At 42.4% G+C, this 20,260-nt stretch overlaps 1 long non-coding RNA gene across 3 annotated transcripts; it reads right to left on the reverse strand.

Annotated features, from left to right (window-relative positions):
- Positions 1–2,003: 2,003 nt before the first annotated feature.
- Positions 2,004–20,044, reverse strand: LOC106505064 (uncharacterized). Of its 3 annotated transcripts, none has more exons than XR_014816902.1 (6): positions 19,636–20,044; positions 7,775–7,907; positions 6,781–6,933; positions 6,448–6,555; positions 5,775–5,843; positions 2,004–5,546 (listed from the first exon to the last, which is right to left on the reverse strand). It is a non-coding gene; the product is annotated as an uncharacterized LOC106505064 (long non-coding RNA). The 3 variants fall into 3 exon arrangements; XR_014816901.1 differs by having other exon boundaries at positions 6,448–6,625; XR_014816903.1 differs by having other exon boundaries at positions 2,937–5,546; positions 6,448–6,570.
- Between the last annotated feature and the right edge of the window lie 216 nt (positions 20,045–20,260).

Raw genomic sequence — 20,260 nt, forward strand, 5'->3', positions numbered from 1 at the left:
GAGTATAACATTTAAAGTGTTTTCTCAAAAAAATCAAAGTTGTGATAAGGAGTTATTAGGTGTAAGTACAAATTTTAGCGGAACTTTTTACCTGATAGACTTGTGTGCTTTATGAGGACAGCTATTCTTAAAAATAAAGAAAAAGCAAATAAATATTGTCAGATACGTAATAAAATAATTTTCTCCAAGATATTGATCGATTCGACCTAAACCTAGAGTTCACCTTTTTCTAAGCACCTGAGAAAATGAAATGTATAGCTAAGCAAGGAATAGTAGAGTCACTAAATAAGAAAGATACATAGAATCCACCCAGAAGAACTAAGTTACCCATTATCAAAGCCGTGATTATTTTGGAAATCCTAGGAAGCCCCCAACATTAAGCGAAAAATATGCAGCAAAGTTATTGAATGTCGTCACTATTTATCCTTTAAGCGAAGGTTATGATGCAAAGCCTCGTATCTGCCCTCATCACTGGGAGGGAATATGGTGCAAAAGCCCTGTCCCTGCTGTCCTTGTGGAGGAGAAGATTTTCACTGCGGTAATTTCAAAACCGTGTGATGAGTGGATGACTTCAAAACCCGGTGGGACGCTCCCCTGTGGGGCAGCAGGTCAAAGGTCCGCATGTCTACAGCTCAGGCACCGGCTGCAAATGCGCGCGGTTCCGTCCCTGGCCTGGGAACGTCCACATGCTGCAGGGGCAGCCAAAACAAGCAAACAAACAATTGTGCTATGCACAAGACTTCATACAACCAGAAAGACGTTTTGAGACTAGGAAATAGATTTTCCGTCTACTTAAATAGGAATCAAATTAATGAGTAACTTAATACCTCATTTTAACATTTCCAGCATTTTTTTTTTTTTGTCTTTTTTTGCTATTTCTTGGGCCGCTCCCGTGGCATATGGAGGTTCCCAGGCTAGGGGTTGAAATCAGAGCTGCAGCCACTGGCCTACGCCTGAGCCACAGCAACGTTGAATCCGAGCCGTGTCTGCAACAGCTCACGGCAACGCCGAATCCTTTACCCACTGAGCAAGGGCAGGGACCGAACCCGCAACCTCATGGTTCCTAGTCGGATTCGTTAACCACTGCGCCACGACGGGAACACCAACATTTCCAGCATTTTAAAGCAGCAAAAACACTCTTTCTCCCACACAAATTTCCTATAGTTTTATTTTTAAAACTGTGATAAGGACTATAAATTCAATTCCAAGTGCCTCTTGTTATAGGTAGGTGTTCCATAAACGAAGCACATTAATACTTTTATTTGTTGCAAAACTAAATCACAGACAGAAAGCGTGATGGCCACTCCCCAACATGCAGGAAACCTTTCCCACCAGGCGAGTACGTACGTGGGCACCACGGCAAACACTCAGAGAGCAAAACTAGTAAATGCGCTTGGCGAATTTATTTTAATAAAAGCAAAACATAAAATAATATCTTGACTTTTGTTAGAAAAATAAGAGCCTTTTTATTTTTGGTGATTTATTTTAACCTTGACAGTTTCATTCCACCCTTTAAAAGAATAAAAAGTGAATTTTGTTTGGCTCTCATCCTGCAGCTTTATAGCCGAGGAATAAGTTTGGAAATATAATAAACATTCAAATAAACCTAATTCATATCGTGCTTCACATAATGTGATCACTTTCGTTAAATTTAGAAAACTCCAGTCTGTTTTATTACTGCAAATTTAATTATACTGAGGTTCATTTTATGACTATTTTACATTTGTTTAATTTTGGAGTGTGAATGTTGACAATATGAATACAGAAACGCCACGGCATCTTTTATATTTGAGATGGAAAGTACATAAAGGAGACTAATTTTTCTATGTGTGATTGCAAACTTTTTTCTTTTCTTCTGGAGTCTGAATATATTACAGACTGGGGAGTAAGTGATATAGCTTTATAGAATTATTCCTATAATTTTTATATTTAATGATTCTTGTAACCATTATGAAGGAAGAAATAACTTCAATATAATACAAAGAAAAAGCAGGACTCCACTGTGACTCTTTTGCTATATATATATTTAAATTGTATTTATTCTAATGGACACAGCATTCCTTTTATGTTCATGAAGCCAAAGTTAAAGGTACTGTGATTTATGACATTTCTCTGAGTTGAAAACCTAGATTTAAAATATATACATGTCTTAAACATTAATAGAACCACATATATTTGTATTTATAAAATCAAGCAAATGCTGAAGTTAAGTAAACTAATTTTTCTCAAAACTAATGAAAAAAATCCTGGATCTTATAAAGCAAAATAACATTTCAAATTGGAACATAAACAGAACATTTGAAGATCTGGCCAAATAAGAAATTAAGACTTATTACATTGAATTAAGTTCCATGTACCTCTTCTGTGCTATGCTAAATTTAATATGGTAACTGAAATAGATTTTAAATTTCTGCCCATTTGATTAAGTAGGTTCCATTAGCATATTTGGGTGCATATTTTTCTTTCTTATTCACTCCAGTGCCTGGAGTCTCTTTCTGGTTTCACTTGATTTGGTGTTTACATGTTTATGTTTTAATAGCTTTTATGGAAATAAAAGGAATTTTCCATTTAAGTGTAAAAGTCGGTGTTTCTTTAGAATAAGAACAGAGTTCTACAACCCATCGCCACAATCAATTTTAGAATATTAAATACCTTTCCCCAAAAGAAACCTTTAATCACTGTGCCTTTATGGCCACCTCTCAGGTCTCAAGGCTGGGCAGCTATTAATACAACGTCTACCTCTGTAAGCTCGCTCACTGTGGACACGACATAAGATTTACGTATCTGAGGTGTTGAATTTTGTCAACTGATTTTTCTGTGCCTGAGATGATCATTTTTCCTCCCTTTTATTATGATATGCATATTAAGTCAATTTTCAGATGCTAACGGCAATTTTGTATTCCTGAAAAAATTCCTGCTTATCCATTGTGTATACCTTTTTGTACGTTTCTGATTCAGTTTGCTAGTATTTCCCTGGAGATTTCAGTGTTTATAAGCTAGGTTGACCTCCAGTTTTTCTTTTTTTCTTTTTATGGCTGTCGTATGCAGCATCTGCATGTGGGATCTCAGTTGCCAGGCCAGGGATTGAACCCAGGCCACAGGGGTGAATGTGCCAAGTCCTAAACACCAGACCCGACCACCAAGGGAACGCCTTAGTTTTTTTGTTTGTTTTGGAATGTCACATCCCCCTGCATTATTTCTCTCGATTCTTGCCCACACGCAGCAAGGATTTGGAGGTGCGGGGGACTCTTCCGGCGACACCCGCGACGGAGCCAGCGGTCTCTGGGCATAGGGATGGAGGCAGGCAGGCTCTCTAGGCAGGAGCAAAGGTTCAGGACGGGAGGGGCTCTGGGGGGAAGGGAACTCCCCCCAAACCAACCGCGCCTTGGGTCAAACGTTTCAGCTCCTTTTTGGGGACATTTAATGAGCCAGATGCTTACCCCAGTTGCCTTAGAGATGACAAACAGCTTCAAGTCATGTTGTGGGGGGGGGGCTGTGCTGGGGGTGGGGGAGGCTTTCCTAGTCTGGGGACTGGCTCTGGCTGCAACTGGTCTCCCCTAGATTCCATGGCATGGACCTTACCAGAGACCTGATTTCTCCCACCCCAGGCCCCCTAACTTTTCCTGTCCCAGCCCTCTGTGCTGTGCATAAGGGCTGAGTGTTGTCTGATTTTGTATGGGGGCACGTTTTGATCCTCCAAGTGGTTTTGGGGTGAGATGCTTAATCCGCATGGGGTACAGGGTATAGGGAGGTGCTCCGAAGAGCACGCCTCTGGTATGTGTGTGTGTCCCACTGTTTGATCACAGGTCTCCTGTTTTTGGTAAAGGTAGTCAGCCTGTTTTGTGTCACTTGGGTCTGATTTGCTATCCTATCAGATCTAACACTAATATAATAAGGTTCCTTATTCTCCAGAAGTTGTACTGGATGTGATATTTTCAAATTAAATACTGAAGAATGCCACACCTTCTGATTTTTTCACCTGTCTGATTGAAATGTAATTATGACAATAGATTCAATTTCTATCCCTTTTAAGTTCTCATCAATTTATTAATTCTCTCACTTTAATTAGAAGATTCGTATAATTAATTAGCATGTAGATTTGCCATTTTTACTACATTTTGATGGAAACAACTACGAAAAGATGCAAATGTCCAAATATACAAAGTATTTTTGCATAAAGATTCCATTCTCAATATGTTTTACTTATGCATACCAATTGCAGAAAATTTCTAGGACATAGAACTATTGTGAGAAAGTTGTAAACGAATTTTGGTCAAACCTCTAAACCAACCAACGCTGAGATACCTCTTACCATCTAAGTAGTATCAGTTTTAAATACACCCAACAGATACCTCATCTTGGTGGCGAACAGACTGCTGAATCAACCCTAAGCTCTCTAAAATGTTTATCAGACATTCACTCAGTCCCTTCGCATGTATTCGTTGAAGAATTTACTCTTTGAAGACAAGGCACTGGACTCGAGACCACAGCAGTGACTGAGGCACATGAGCCCTGCTTCGGGCGCTTCTGGGATAGTCAAAGATAAAAGCAAGTGTATTTAAACACAGCAGGTGCAGGCAAAAGTGGATGGCCAGGGAAGCACCTAGTACTTTTGAGAGTGAAGTACGGTTCTCTGTGGTTGGACAGAAGAATCTAAGCTGAGATCTGGTGGACGGACGGGGATTGGCGCAGTGGGAGTCGAGCATGGAGGGTGCAGGGCGGTGTTCCAGGTGCCAAGGTCGCGGGGGGCCCAGACTTCAAGAGTTCAGAGAGGGCACCCTTAGGTTTGAGTCGAACCCCATCTCATTTGACTTTGGCACAGTATTGCTAGTGGTCAAGGCGTCAGTCTTCAAAGGGGTCTCCTTCCTTGCCTTTCTGCCTCATTGTTATGGTAAAGCAAATGAATGTTCAGTCTAAATGCCATCATGGAACTCCTGCAGCTGAGAACAGGCCTCAAGGAGCAAGAATTAATGACTCCATAGGTAGGTCTAGAGAGGGACGCACTCCTTAAGTTGCTCCCGAGTTCCCCAGTGCTTCATTAGGAAGCAAGACATCAGAGTGTGTATCCCAAAGCTCATAAAAATCTCATTATCTGGCCCAGACCTGCCCTTCATGACTATACTCTAGTCCTAGATATATCCACTTCAAAATTTAAACCTGGTGCTTTCTGATAAGTTTCTGACTTGTCAAATCTTTGTTTCTCTGAAATAGGAATGGTGTCTTAAGCATTTTTAAGATAGTGGGGAATCTTTAATGTACGATTAGCAGATTCCTAAGATACACCCATGGTTTCTATGGGGTATCTGAACAGTCGTTAGAAATTCTACAGCATGGAACGTCTTCCTGGTAAGTGCGATGCCAGATGGGAGGGCTGACGTTAATTAGATGCCTCCCAATCGACCAGGTGGGCACTGGGATGCAGAGAAGGAAAAGTTACATGCTCGACTGAGGCCATCACTTCTCATCATGTGTCCAGAGATTGAGGATGAAGAGCCGCCCCAGGAAAGGCCTCCAGGTGATGTGACATTGTTCCAGGCTGCGGGTTCCTGGAACACACCGGAGCCGCCACAGAAGACAAGGTGTAACGAAACGCGCTACCTCCTCTGTCGTGTGCGACGTGGACTGTGCTTTTCACGGCATCCCAAAGATGGCCTCCGTCCACGCCCCACCCCAGGCTGCAGGCGCTTGTCTACACGGACAGGATCACGGGCAGCGGCAAAAACGTATTTTGATAACAGAGTTTTTCAACGATTGCAAAGCCTAAGCAAACTTACCGCAAGGGTCCAGACCTTCTGAATTCAGCAGGACAGTCTCAGCTCCTGACAATTTTGTTACTCTTTCCCCTGGATCAGAATAGTGAGGAATATGCGTATCTTAGAAAGAGCAGGGAAAGCAATATATAGACCATAGGACATTCAGTAAAATAGTCGTTGCTAGTCGTTATTTACCTCTGCTTCATTTTTTGAAGTTTGACCGAAGTATGGTTGATTTACAAGGTTGTGATCATTTCTGCGGTACAGCAAAGTGACTCAGTCACTCGTGTATGGAAGCCCACCCTCTCTGAGATTCTTTTCCCACACAGATGATCTCAAAATTTGGGGCAGAATTCTCTGTGCCATCCAGCAGGTCCCTATTGGCCAATCATTCCATAGACCTCGGGGTGCCTGCTAACATCTAAATACTGGGTAGATTCTGGTGTCAGGGGCTCTGGTTTTATCTCCCTTGACACATACAATGTTGCTCTGCAGGAATCACTGCATGGCTTTCAGTTTTTATACACGGGCATTGAGCTCAAGAGCGGTTCAGCAACGTGTTAAGTGCCCATTAACCGGAATCTAAAGCGCAGGGTTATAATCGCTGAATCACACTGATCACCATGCTGTCATTCCCTTTAGGTTTTACATTTAAATGATAATCGTATTCACTGGCGTATTCATTCATTCCCACCTTCGTTTATTTCCTAGGTTCAGGATCATCAGGCGCGCTCCGCGTCTCTCTTATTGAAACCGCGTTCATTCCTGCGATTCTTCAGCCACATCGCTGAACGCGTCACACCTGCCAGGAGTGAGTCTGTGGCAGTGGAGCAGCACGGGGAACACAGACAGCATGAAGCATCGACTCTGCCCTGAAGTGTCCCGAAGCCAGTGGAAGAGCCAGAAAACCAGGGGCGTGAAACCGCGAGGTTCGCGCTGTGCAGGGTGGAGAGGGCTGGGGAAGCGCGGAGGGAGGGGGCGGCCCCGCCGAGGGCCTGGGAGAGTGCCCGCTGCAGCTGCATCCTACCTGGTCGTCTGCTTGTCCAAGAACCTAGGGTGGGAGCTGAGAAGGGGCTTGTTGAAAGAAAGCAGCCCATTTCTGTGAGGAAAAAAGCAACCCTCAAATGCAGCTGGGTTGACAAATGCACTCGGTGAATGGTCATTTTCACTTTACCAAGAGCTGCAGGATAAAAACACACACATGCACACAAGAAGGTTTGTAGAGAAACGGAAAGCTAATGGATTTCCAAGCTGTGGCTCTGCTGCTGATTTGCTTCCATCCTTTTTTTTTTTTTTTTTAAATCTGACTGTCATCCTTCTTTTGAATATGAGCCTACCTCACATACCCAATATTCATTATGATCTGGACACGTTACTAGTGGCGGGATGTTAGAGTCTCCAGAGAAACAGAACGAGTAGGATGCGTATACCTCTATCTTCATCTATCTCCCCAACTATTTACCTATCCGTCTATTTAGATCTCTCCATCTATCATCTGTCTCTGTGTCTATCTACCTGTCCATCTATCCATCTATCCATCTACAGCTTTGTCCCTCCGTTCCTATGTCTTTCTGTTCATCTATCCGGAGGACGATGGAGGCTATAACACACCCCGGTGTCTGCAGCGTAAGTCAGCAAACTGGACACTCACAGCGTGGACAGCCAGTAGGAAAAAGCCATGATCTCAGGTTGCAGGCCGTTTGGCAGGAAGAGGTTTCTGTACTTCAGGGGAGGGTCAGACTTTTTGTTCTAGTCCAGCCGTCCCCTGGTGGGCTGAGAGCTCCCACCTCAGGAAGAGTGATCTGCTTTCCCAGTCTACCTATTTAGACATTAATCTCATCCCGAAACACCCTCACCTTAGAAACACCTTTGAATAGTATTTGTCCAAAGCTGGACACCACGGACCAGTCAAGGTGACACACATTATGAACCAATATTAACTAAGAAGTTCTCAAAGGTGGTTCGGGGACAAACACATCTGGGAACCTGTGAGGCAGGCGTATCCCACAGCCCCATCTTACCAACTCCGAGCTGGGTGTGGGGCCAGCACCTGCATCTTCAGAAGCATCGAGGTGATTCCCATGCAGCTGAGCTGCAGAGCAACGGCGACAGTCACGGTTCTCTCAGATGCAACTCCCTGCCGTGGAAATTCACCTGGGGAGAGAAGAGGTTGTACCTTCGAGGCACTTCCTTCAGCGCCTGTCCGCACTGGGAGAATCATGGCTTTTCAGCTCTCTTTTTCAGAGAGGATGCTTTTCAAGGTGTGTGTGAAATAGAAACTTTTGAGGACGGTCGGGAGGTCGTAGGGTTGGTGTGCTTCGTGGTGGAGCACGTGGCGTCTGAACTGGGCATCGGGGTACAGAGCCCTCGTCCCAGGCCTCTGCGCCTCCAGCTGTGCTGCCTCTGGGGCATCAGCTAAATGCCTTGTGCTTTGGGGTCTTCCACAGTCACCTGCACAAATAACGCCAGGCCTTTCTGCCTCAGACATGTGTGTAGGATAAAGCGAGAAAAAAAGGAAATAGGCCAAAGCTTTAGACACTTGGAAAATACCAAACACCTAAGAAGAGACGGGTTAAGTTCGAAGCACAGCATTTTGAAGAAGCAGTGTCTCAAGACTTAGTGCTAGAGAAGGTGTCCCTGCTACAAAAAGCAGAAGAGGACTGAGCGGCTCGGTGTTAGTATCCCCGTATTTTGAACCATCCATCCTTGGGAAAGTGAGGGAGCAGAGGAACAAGGAACTCTCGGGTGGCCTTTTGTTCTGGTTATTTACACGTGAAATGAACCGGAAGCAAAGAGATAAGAAGACCACTGGTTCTTAAGAAAATGAGTTAGGAGATTACAAATAATCACGCACACATGAAGGCCTGCGTTCAAAGGACAAAGCCGATGGCTCTGGTTTCCACACAAGCGGAGCCTGGAGTGAAGGCTGGACGGCCTCATGGAAGGATGCTTAGCTCCAACGTCCAGCAGAGACGGGCTTGTTGCAGATGGTGGGCATGGGCTGAGGACAGGGCTCTCCCGTCAGAGCTGAGGGTTGGCTGTCTCCTAAGCCGCAGGGTTTGCCTGCGCCACCGATTCCTGTTTTCGCCTCTGCATTTGCAGAGAGGTTCTTGTTGCTGTCAGTCTTCTCATGCTTCAGCCCTGGGGGGTCGAGAGGCTGCCATGACGCCCATGCCCGTGTGTAGTTACAGATACTCGACTTCACCCCGGTGACAACCCGGACAGGCCTCAGGAATTGTTTCTCCTTGGTGATGTAAGAATGTTCTGTCAAGGGGTAAATGCTACATGTGGTCAGTTGTTGGCGAAAGAGAGAACAATGTGTGTGTGTGTGTGTGTGTGTAGAGAACTCTGACTAGTAAAGATTCTTGATACCGAGAGTGATTCTAGGGAGTAAAATGCCGTTTTCTGAACCCATCCCCATCTTTCTGGAATATGCATCCTCTCGAATGATTAGGGTGGAAGATGCTAATTACTCTACCTTGGTAACAAAGAGAGCGGCGATAATGGAAAGATGTGTTCCAACAATGCAGGTATTACAAAACATGCACACCCTGAAAGTCGAGAGATGTTTTATCTGATGGACAAACCTGAGGACTTCCGCCCGGGAGGCAGCATCTCGAGTAACCCTGAGAGCACGGCTCTGAGGAGGTGAGTGGGGAGCCAGGATGTATAGGGGGGTTTGCCACAAAGGGCAGATGGGAAGAAAAAAAAAAGGCAACATTGCTGCTGATGACAGAAAACCAGATACTCTCAAGTTAGGGAATCTGCCCTTGTTCTGTGGGCAGAGGCAAGGGTCTGGCTCCTGGAGATCTTTCCTTTGCCGTGCACCTCGGCTCTCTGGGGCCAGTGTTTGGTGTTTCACACCCTGAGGTTCTCACCCAGAGAGTGACTGCACTCTTTCTTTTCAGTGCTCGCCAACCTTTCATTGTATTCATTTATTTTTAAAGCTTTACTGAAGTTGGTTCACAGATGGTGACCGTTTCTGCTGTGCGACAGACTGATTCCGTTGCACATGTGCGTACATCCGTCCTCTGTCGGATTCGTTCCCACACAGTCATCACAGCACACTGGGTGAGTCCTCCGCGCTGCAGGGCGGGTTTCTGAGGGCCAGACGCTCCGTCCACCTCAGGGCAGACGCCAGTCCCAAACCCCAGTCCCTTCCACTGGTGACCATGAGCTTTTCAGCGTCGGGGAGTCTGTTTCTGCTCAGCAAGTAAGTTCGTGTGCATCCTTCTTTTATTTTCGAGCAGGCTGCTGGCTGCTGGACGGCCGCTGTTCTGTGTTTCCTTGCTGAGTTCCCTCGGGGCCCAGGGCTCACCCTTGCAGGTGGCTGCAGCCGCGGATGCCTGCACTTCCTTTGCTGACTCAAGTTAGGAGCTTGGGGCTGGCAGATACAAACAGCTCTATATACACAGTGGACAACCAAAAAGGGCCTGCTGTGTAACGCAGGGAACTATATTCAAACCTTTCATAAGCTGGAGTGGAAAAGCTTCTGAAAAAGGGCATACAGATATGGGCTTCCCACCCCTGCAGCATAAGGAAATTCCTGGTCCATTATTCTAGAGGGTTTATTTCATACAGGTTTTCAAATATGTCAATTAAATGTTAGAATTATCGTCTCAAGCTTATTATCTCTGTTCTATCCTTAACTATGTTCTTATATTCATTTTCAATTTTGTTCGGGCCGTCTCTTTTTTTCATTTTTCAAGTTTTATTGTCAAAATATGGTTGATTACCATGTTGTAATAATTCCTGCTGTACAACGAAGTGATTCAGTTATTCATAAACACATCCATTCTTTTTGATTCTTTCTTCTTTCATTTTTTCTTTTGCTATTTAAATGCGATGTAGGTTTTCATCTTTTTTCGTTTTTTTAGTTTTACTTATTCATATGCATATTTTAAAAAGTAGTCTTCCAAAAGCAACTTCTGTCTTCTGGTATTTTCTTTTGTAGATTTTTTCCGTTTTATCAATTTCTGCTGTTATTTTATTTATATTATCTTCTATTTTCTCTATTCCATGTTTTAGCTCTTATGTAATTTGCTGAAATCATTCATTTCCAGACTTTGTTATAATTTGATAGAACTATTTACAAGCTGTACTTTTAAAATTCCATTTTCACTGCATTCTTCTGGAACTGATATGTAGGGTTTTTTTAATTATTCGTTTCTAAGTGCTATTTAGGTTTCAATTATTAGATCTTCTTTGATTCATGAATTATTTGCAAGTATGTTCTTAAATCATCAATTTAAGTTTTAAACCTTCACGGTTATAGGTATTTACTTATAAATTATACTAAATGTTCACCAAATCTATAAAGTATATATATATATATATATTTTAAATGCTCACTAAAAAGTTATTTTTTGTCAGATCCTGCAGTTTATCATTGTTTTATTTTGTCTTATGTTCTTCTCTAATAGATAAGAAAACTTGTTTGACTTAAGGAAGATTAGTTTCTGTAATTTTCTGATTTTATTTGTCATTGTGTTAATCAGCTTACATGTACAATATCTTCTAGGTTCTTAATACTTTTTTCTCTTAAACTTAATTTTCAGTCTCCTATGGCTATTCAAATGAGTGTGACCATTCTAGAATTTACTCAACCTAATAAAACATAAAATGCCTCAAAAAGCCATCACCACCAGATCTGATAAAAATAATTTGTTATACCTTTTTCTGGAACAAAGTGGAAAGAGAAATGGCAACTTTTGTATTTCTCCTCAATCAAAAGATCATTCTTCCCACACAATGGCTTGCTTTATGGATCAAAATTACATTCTTGTTTTCCTGTATTTATTTGTTTTTCTAACACTCTTGTGGGTAGCTCCGATACCCAGACAAGTAGTTCACTTTTAGTCACAGAGAAGCTGCACCCTGAGATTGTGGGTGATGTGGGCCTGGAGTATGTTCAGGACAAGTGCTACTCCTTGCTGCCGTGGGCTGGAAGAGCTGACTGCTTTTAATCTGCACGGCTTTGTGGCCCGCCAGCCACTTTATCAGTAAAATAATTTCAAACACAGCGCGGAATTAACCAGCTGGACGAAGTTATTTAGGATCATACATGTCAACTCAGCATATACCTTTCGACTTAACCGTAATTTTGCTCTTGGTATAATTTAGTTTTTCCTTCTAATGATAATGAAAATAGCAATTGTCAAAGCTGTCCAGCCTTTGTTTTCGTTCATTATGTTAAAATAAGTTACCGACATTAAAAGCTCTTTCCTGTTGGCCCGTCAGAGATCCATCTACTCACTCTCACTGCAAAATGACACATTTGCTGAGCGCTGCCCAGTCCATTTTATTTTACTTTCAACATTTATGAAGCACATTTTTATTTAAAATAGGGTCTTGGCTTTGGAGTTTGCTAAAATCCGTAATACAGATCAAAGCTAGGTTGCTCACCCTGGGGAAAAAAATCATCATAATAAAAATTCTCACTTCATTTTCAATAGAATATTTGATAAAATCTGAAGGTAAAGAAGGTAAAGAGAGAGAAGCAGTACTCATCTCATTTCTCAGCCTTTCTGTCAGGGGTCGTATAAACTTTATTTTACTTTATCTTTATTTTAACCATTTTAGATGCGTAATATTATTATTATATTCTAAATTAGAAAAAAATAAGTGATAAAAGTTAATTATTTCATCCAAGTTACAGAATTAGAAGTGGTAGAATTGGTATTTGAATGAATAATTACCATGTTTCAAGGCTGTATTCCCCCCTTAAAAATCCTGTTTTTCTTTCACTCAGTCTGATAATGTATCTTTTTATTGCTCTTAATGTGCATTAAAGTAATTTCTAAAACCATCATGAGATTCTTGCCTTTCTCAGAAAAATCTAATGGAGTTTATAACAATCGGCTTTCTCCCAAGAGAATTTACAGTGAGAGTTGCTTTTCTTGAGGATGATGTCTTATTGATTCTTCTTTTCAAATATTTCGATATCTTCTTAGTAGCTTTCAGGTTGTAGCTTTTAAATCACCAATACCACACTAAATCAGTGGCTTGGAAATGACATGACAGCATTTTTTCCAACAATTCTTAATTCTTGATAACTATTTCTCTCTCTCTCTCTCTTTTTTTTTTTTAGGGCCGTATCAACAGCATATGGAGATTCCCAGGTTTGGGGTCGAATGGGAGCTACAGCTTCCGGCCTACACCACAGCCACAGCAACTCAGGATCTGAGCCTACACCATAGCTCACGGCAACACCAGATTCTTTAACCCACTGAGCAAGGCCAGGGATCGAACCTCAGGGATGCTAGTCAGATTTGTTTCCACTGAGCCACAATGGGAACTCCCCTCAAGTTTTCTTAAACTCATAGACATTCAAGATTTGAAGCCACCTTTCAAGATCAGCTCTCATGTACAAAACGTTAAGTCCTTCGAAGGAAAATACGTGTCTATGTTTGCACCACTTTAGTCGTGGAAAACTCGCCATCTCTCTTCATGGACTCAGTTGGCGGAAGCATTGTCCCCACGCGGAACCAGCCACCGAGTGGCATTGCTGTTACGTCATCCAGGGACGTCTTTGTGCATTTGAAGCCAACATGTATCCCTTCCCTGAATCATGTATCTCTAAAACAGAAGTAATTGTTAAAAATCCTGTTTCTGCGATCATTGCTTTATTTCCTCCCTCCCTTCCCTCTGCCTCTGCGTGCACACTTCATGCCACCTGCATGTCCTCTCTGGATTTCAGAGCTTCAGCATTTTCCACTGAAGCAATATTTCCTGTATAATAATATTTTACACTAACCTGCATGATCTTTTGGGATGTTTTTCTGAGCATTCATGGTTATTTACTAAATTTTGTAATAACATTGATATCATAACATTGGTTATTTAGTAACACTATGCTATTATGTATAGTAAATATATATTATACATTAAAAAATTGTGTGGCATCCTTATGAGCAATGTTCTCTTATTATTACCATTATAGACAACTGATACAACTAAAAGAGGGAAAGCAAATTGGGAACAGTATCCTCTGCAACATATGAGATAAATTTATCTTCGTCACAACCCAGCGGATGAAGTAACAGTTTCCTGTGGCCTCCCTGGCGTGTCGCCGCCAGCATGGCTTCTCCGTGTGTCACGGTCTGACACACGTGAGTCAAGACCCAGCAGCACACGTGTCCCAGCTCTGTCCACACCCTGTGCAAACAGCTCCCCTGAAGCTGTGGAGTGTTACGTGGGGCACCCTGGATTTAATGGACCTGAGGAGAGTCCATGTAGTCCCTGGAAATAAACTGCGGCGTTTTGAGTCCTGGCTTTTCAAGGTCATGGATGGAGAGGGGCGTGTGCTTTTTACAGGTGCGAGTATCCTTAGAAAGTGTCTCTATTTCCTGAACTCAGAAAGCAGAGGCGTGTCTTCTTAAAGATGCAAGTTTTCAACACCGTTGCATATTCAGCACTCGGAGAACAAGACTTGCACCATCTTCGGAAGATATTTGGGTCATGGTTCGTCTGATGAAGAGCAAGTCTTCTGCAGAATAAGGTTTTATGAAGTTTGTCGTTTTAGGACTGCACTTTAACGGAATGTGAGGCATGGACTCTTACGCTTTAATCAAAGGAAACCTTGAAAGGGCTCTTGGGTCCAACACAATTTCCTGGATGAGAACAATCTGTGATAACACTTGGCAGTCAGTGCCTAGGCTTTTCTGGTTTTGTGAGTGACGTTTCAAGGGTTTGTGGGCGGGCTATAGGGCCCTGAAGGTCAGGACTCTGCATTTACAACAGAAAGCAGAGTCTCTTGCGTTTTGCGGGCAGGGAGGGGCGCAGAACTGCTCCGAAGGCTTCAGCACACTCTGCAGTGGACCCACCCGCAGGGCGGGAACTGAGCGGTTGGAAACTCCAGGCATCGATTCTTCAGCCAGGCCGGGCTCTGAGGACAGGGGACAGGGGTTACCCACAGACACACTTTGCATTTGTTTTGGTGTTTCTTTTTAGGGATGTGGAGCTGCCCAGGCTAAGGGGGGAATTGGAGCTGCTGCTGCAGGCCTGCACCACAGCCACAGCCACGGCCACGGCCACGGCCACGGCCACACAGCCATGCAGGATCTGAGCCGCATGGGTGACCCGCGCTGCAGCTTTGCGGTAATGCCAGACCCTTAACCCACTGAGTGCGACCCGGATTGAACGTGCATCCTCACGGATACCATGTTGGATTTTTAACCCCCTGAGCCACAGCAGGAACCCCAACATTTCCAGTTTTAAGATAAATAAGTTCTGGGGACGTCACACCCCCACGATGACTGCCGCTGATGCTGCCGGAGGGAAGACGGGAAAGTGGTGAACAGACACAATCCTAAGTGTTCTCAGCACAGGGAGAAAGCTTTTTTTTCTTTATTAAAAAAAATTGTAACTGTATCAGATTATGATTCTTTTTTTGCCTTTTCTAGGGCCGCTCCCGTGGCACATGGAGGGTCCCAGGCTAGGGGTCGCATCGGACCTGCAGCCACCGGCTTACACCGAGCTGTGTCTGTGACCTACACCACAGCTCACGGCAACACCGGATCCCCAACCCACTGAGTGAGGCCAGGGATTGAACCCGAAACCTCGTGGATGCGAGTTGGATTCGTTAACCACTGAGCCACGATGGACACTCCAAGGATCCGGCTTTGTAGCAAAGCTGTTTGTCGTCAGGAAATCTCCACCATGCAGCTGATTCACAAAAAGGAGGTTCGGGAAACGTAGTTCCAAATTTTGCGTTTTTGAGAACAGCAGAGACTTACCTTGTGATGTGAGTGAGGGCACCTATGCCTTAAGCATTGCTAGGAAGAGGCTGACAACAAAGTGATTTTGTTCCTATGGTTCTACCTTTCTTTAAAAAATTTTTGGCCATACCCAGGGCATGCGGCAATTCCCAGGCCAGAGAGCTAACCCATACCACAGAGTGACAATGCTGGGTCCTTAACCCACTGAGCTACCAGGGAGCTCCTTGTACTAATTTTTTTAATCATCTTTTTTTTACTTAAACTTATAATGTTTAATAGCTTCAGTCAAACACAAATACGTACTGGTTCCAAAACTGTTTTGAAATTTGTAGGAACTTCTCAATATGCAGGGTGAGATTTTCACTAACCTCATGACAGTTTTATGTACTCTTGCCAATTTACTTCTCTCCATTGCATGTGTAATGGCCGTGGCTTTGGGGGCACCGGCCATGTGGCTGGGGACCTCTTACCTGCCCTCTATTTCTGTTTTATCCCCTTCCATGTGTTGAGCCCATAGATAGTCATGATATAAACTTTTGATCTGTTTGTCAGAGCTGCTGGCATGCTCAGACTACGCTCGGTCGTTTTAGATGAGACAGAACATTCCCGCTCACACATATGGACAAATTCCGGGCCATTTTCGTTTTCAACGAGCTGGGCCTCTGTTTTATGTCTAACCTGCTACAGGTTGTTCTGTCTCCTTTTAAACGCCTTCTTCTTTGTGATATACAAACACATGAGTTCAAATACATATGAATCTTAACTTTTCCGTGGTCTCATGGATTGCCTTTAAAATCTTCATTATTCTGCTTTCACGCAGCTAAACTTCGCATTTGTGCCCTCGCATTTTGACTTGTATTTCACAAGTCCTGACTTGGGTTATTCAGATCACATAGCAAACATGGAGAGAAACTTTCACAACGTTACATACCTTGTTAAAACCGCATTGCCTCCCAACATCCTCCCTTATTTTAGTTCAAGGATTACACCATCAGCTAGATTATTTATAATGTGCGTGTGTGGCTGTTCCTTTAATGAAAATTGCATTACTCTTTCGAGATTTTTAAACGTGGCAGTAGAAGGAAACGATTTCCTGTGTTCAACCACCTTTCCTGAAGATGCTACTTTTTGGGGAGAAGGTTGCCAAAAGTAGCATACAAGCAGTTATGTAGAAAGAAATTCATGGTGACCTTTTTTCTCTGCATTTTACAAAGTTATCATTAAGCGCTTCATGCCTTTTCAACCTTGTTCGTCTTTCACTTACTTTCAAAAGTTGGTGTATAAAAAAATGAATCAACATGAAATACCAGTTTTGCATATGTTTCTCAACCAGTTGTGTCACAGTCTAGAGTTTAACTCAAGTCTTCTCACTGGGCATATTATTTGTGGATTCTATCAGCTCTGCACACCCAGACCCACATGTCCTGTTTAATTCTGATGTAAACCACTGGCCAATAAGCTCATAAAATGGGATCTGAGACATGCCCAGAGAGTTAGTTCTTCGGCCTCTGTCCCCAAAAGACTATGTAACAGCCAGGTTCTTAATGTAAAGGGAATGGTCCAATATTCGCCTTCTCTGCAAGGTTGGGGGAGTGACAGGAGGCCTTCTTAAGGTTGACCTGGAGAAATGATGTAAAAAAATACTTGATCATTCCATGTAAGTTTCCTCCATGTCTTGTCATGGTTTGGTAGCTCCCTTCTTTTTAGCACTGAATGATATTCCATTGTCTGAAGGTATCACAGTTTCTTTATCCCAACTGAAGGATGCTGTGATTGCTTCCAAGTTTTAGCAGTTGTGAATGAAGCTAATATAAACATCTACATGCAGATTTTTGTCTGCCCATAACCTAAGGTTCCTTTGAGCAAATACCTTTCAGCATGACTATTGGATCATATGGTAAGTTCTGCTTAATTTTGGAAGAAAATAATTTCTCATTTTCTCATTCCCTTACTATTGCCTTTTGCAGAGCAGACATTTTTAATTTTAGCCAAGCTTAGCTTATCCCTTATTTCTTTCATGCGTTGTGGTTTTGGTCTTGTATCTGAAGAGGCATACCATACCCATGGTCATGGAGGTTTTCTCCTGTGCTATCTTCTAGGAGTTTTGTCCTTTTTTATTTTCCATGTGAGGCTATGATTGATTTTGATGAAGGTTGTAAGTTCTGTGCTTAGATTTATTATTTTGCTTGTGGACATCCAGTTATTCCAACATGATATTGCCTTTTCTCCTTTGCTGGGAACAATATGGCTGTTTGTGTGGCCTCTTCCATTGATCTATCTGTGTATTCTTTTGCCAACACCACACTGCTTTGATCTCTGTAGCTTTATGTCAAGTCTTGAAGTTGGGTGACACTCCTCCTCCAGTTCTGTCCTTCTCCTTCAATATTGTGGGTCTTTCGTGTCTTCATATAAATTCTGAAATCAGCTTAATAATATCCACATGATAACTTACTGGGATTTTTATTAGGATTGTGTTGAATCGATAGATCATTTAAGGAACGTATAGTTTGATAATATAGCATCTTCTTACTCATGAACAGGGAAGCTTTCTCTGCTTATTTAGTTCTTTGATCTTGTTCATCAAAGTATTATAAATTTCTTCATCTAGATCTTGAACATATTTTGTTAAATCTATACCCAAATATTTCATTAATTTGGCTGGTAATGAAAATGGTATTGCCTTTTCAAATTCAAATTCCATTTGCTTATTGTTATTATTTAGGAAAGCAACCAGCTATTTTATATTAAACTAGTCTCCTGCAATCTTGCTAAATTGCTTATTAATCAAGAAATTTTTTTCCTACATGGATATTTATGTCATCTGAAAACAAAGACAGTTTCATGTCTTCCTTCCCAGTCTATATATCTTTTATTTCCATTTCTTGCCGATTGCATCAGCAAAAACTTCCTGTACAATGCTGAAAAGCACTGGTGAATGGGGACATGATTGCCTTGCACTGGATCTTAGAGAGCTTCTGTTATCTGTAGGGTTTTTGTTGTTGTTGATACGCTTCATCAAGTTGAGGAAGCACCCGTCATTTCCTAGTTTAATGAGAGTTTTGATCATGAATGGGCATTGGGTTTTATCAAAAGATTTTTTTTTGCATCTATTGATTTGATCATTTTTAGTAACCAGAACAGTGTGTTACTGGCAAAGAAATAGACAAATTGCTGATTTTTAAAATTCAGTTAGAGTTCCCATTATGGCTCAGCAGTTAGTGAATCCAACTACCATCCATGAGGACACAGGTTCATTCCCTGGCCTTGCTCAGTGGATTAAGGATCTGGCATTGCCATGAGCTATGGTGTAGGTCGCAGATGTGTCTTGGATCCCCTATTGCTGTGGCTGTGGCATAGGCTGGCAGCTACAGCTCTGATTAGACCCCTAGCCTGGGAACCTCCATGTGCCATGAGTGTGGTCCTAAAAAGACAAAAAGACCAAAAGGAAAAAAATTATATTAATGTGACAGATTACATTAATTGCTTTTCAAGTGCAGTATCAGCCTTTCACACATAGGATAAATTCTGCATGGTCAAGGTTTATAATTCTCTTTATGCATTTTTGAGTTTGATCTGCATATATTTTGTTGAGGATTTTTGCGTCTATGTTCATAGGAAGTATCATTCTGTAGTTTTAATGTTATGATTTATTCTTTCTCTGCTTTAAGAATTTAGAGTTTCGGAGCTTCCAGCATGGCTCAGTGGTTAACGAACCTGACTAGCATCCATGAGGACACAGGTTCGATCCCTGGCCTCACTCAGTGGGTTAAGGATCCGGCGTTGCTATGAGCTATGATGTAGCTCACAGACCCGGCTTGGATCCTGCATTGCTGTGGCTGTGGTGCAGGCCAGTGGCTACAGCTCTGATTAGACCCCTAGCCTGGAAACCTCCATATGCCGTTGGTGTGGCCCTAAAAAGACAAAAGAAAAAAAAAGCATTTAGAGTTTCATACCCACTTAAATCTGTCTTTGTATTTACATCTCTCCATATATTCTCTTGCAAGTCTTTCTTTTAGAGAAGTCTTTCTCAGTCTCCCTTTGCAGACAGAAAACCAAGAAAGGAGCCAAACTATTTGACTGAAATCCAAAGCAGAAGGAAAAAAAAAAACAACAACAACAACAATACAAATAAGTAAAGAAAAACTTTATAAATGTATACTTACAACAGAAGTGAAGCATCTTGTTTTACTTCCACCTCTGAGAACGTCACTTAAAATCTGTGATGGGAGAGCGAGAGCCTGTCCTCTGGGCTCTCAGGCTCTCTGGTGTTTGCTGGCAGTGGCGAAGCTGTTTCTTTGTCTGGAATAAGCCCTCCACCATCTTTTTTTGAACAGTGAAAATCTGTTCATTCTTCACCTTCTTTCGCTGTGTTATTTTAGAGAATCTTTCCCATACACTTCAGACCAGGTCAAGGAAAGAGACTCACAGTCTTTGGCAGCAGCGTTTGCTGTAACGCCAGCCACACAAGTTATTTTCAAATGCACTAGGGCGTTTTTACCTTATGCTTGTTGATCGTGCTGGCCTCTAACAGCCACAGAAAGTAGACTTTTTCTTTCTTGTTTGCCGTTTTCTGGCACTGCTGCTGAATGCAGACTCTTTAATAACATCTGCTCTAAAAATACTGCAAACAAATTTTATGTGCTGCAGGAGTATTTTTAAAACTAGGACAAGTACATCTCACGAAGAAGTATTTTTCCAGATGTATTAAGATCTAATCCACGTATAATATGCGTAAATTTAAAGTGAACAGCTTGATGATTTGATACAGCTCTGTATTGCTGAATTGTT

The sequence above is a fragment of the Sus scrofa genome, chromosome 9 (assembly GCF_054392235.1).
Source record: "Sus scrofa isolate SSC_HxYL_T2T_F1_AM1 chromosome 9, Sscrofa_HxYL_maternal_Yorkshire_Landrace_v2.0, whole genome shotgun sequence".
In the NCBI taxonomy this organism is placed as follows: Eukaryota; Metazoa; Chordata; class Mammalia; order Artiodactyla; family Suidae; genus Sus; species Sus scrofa.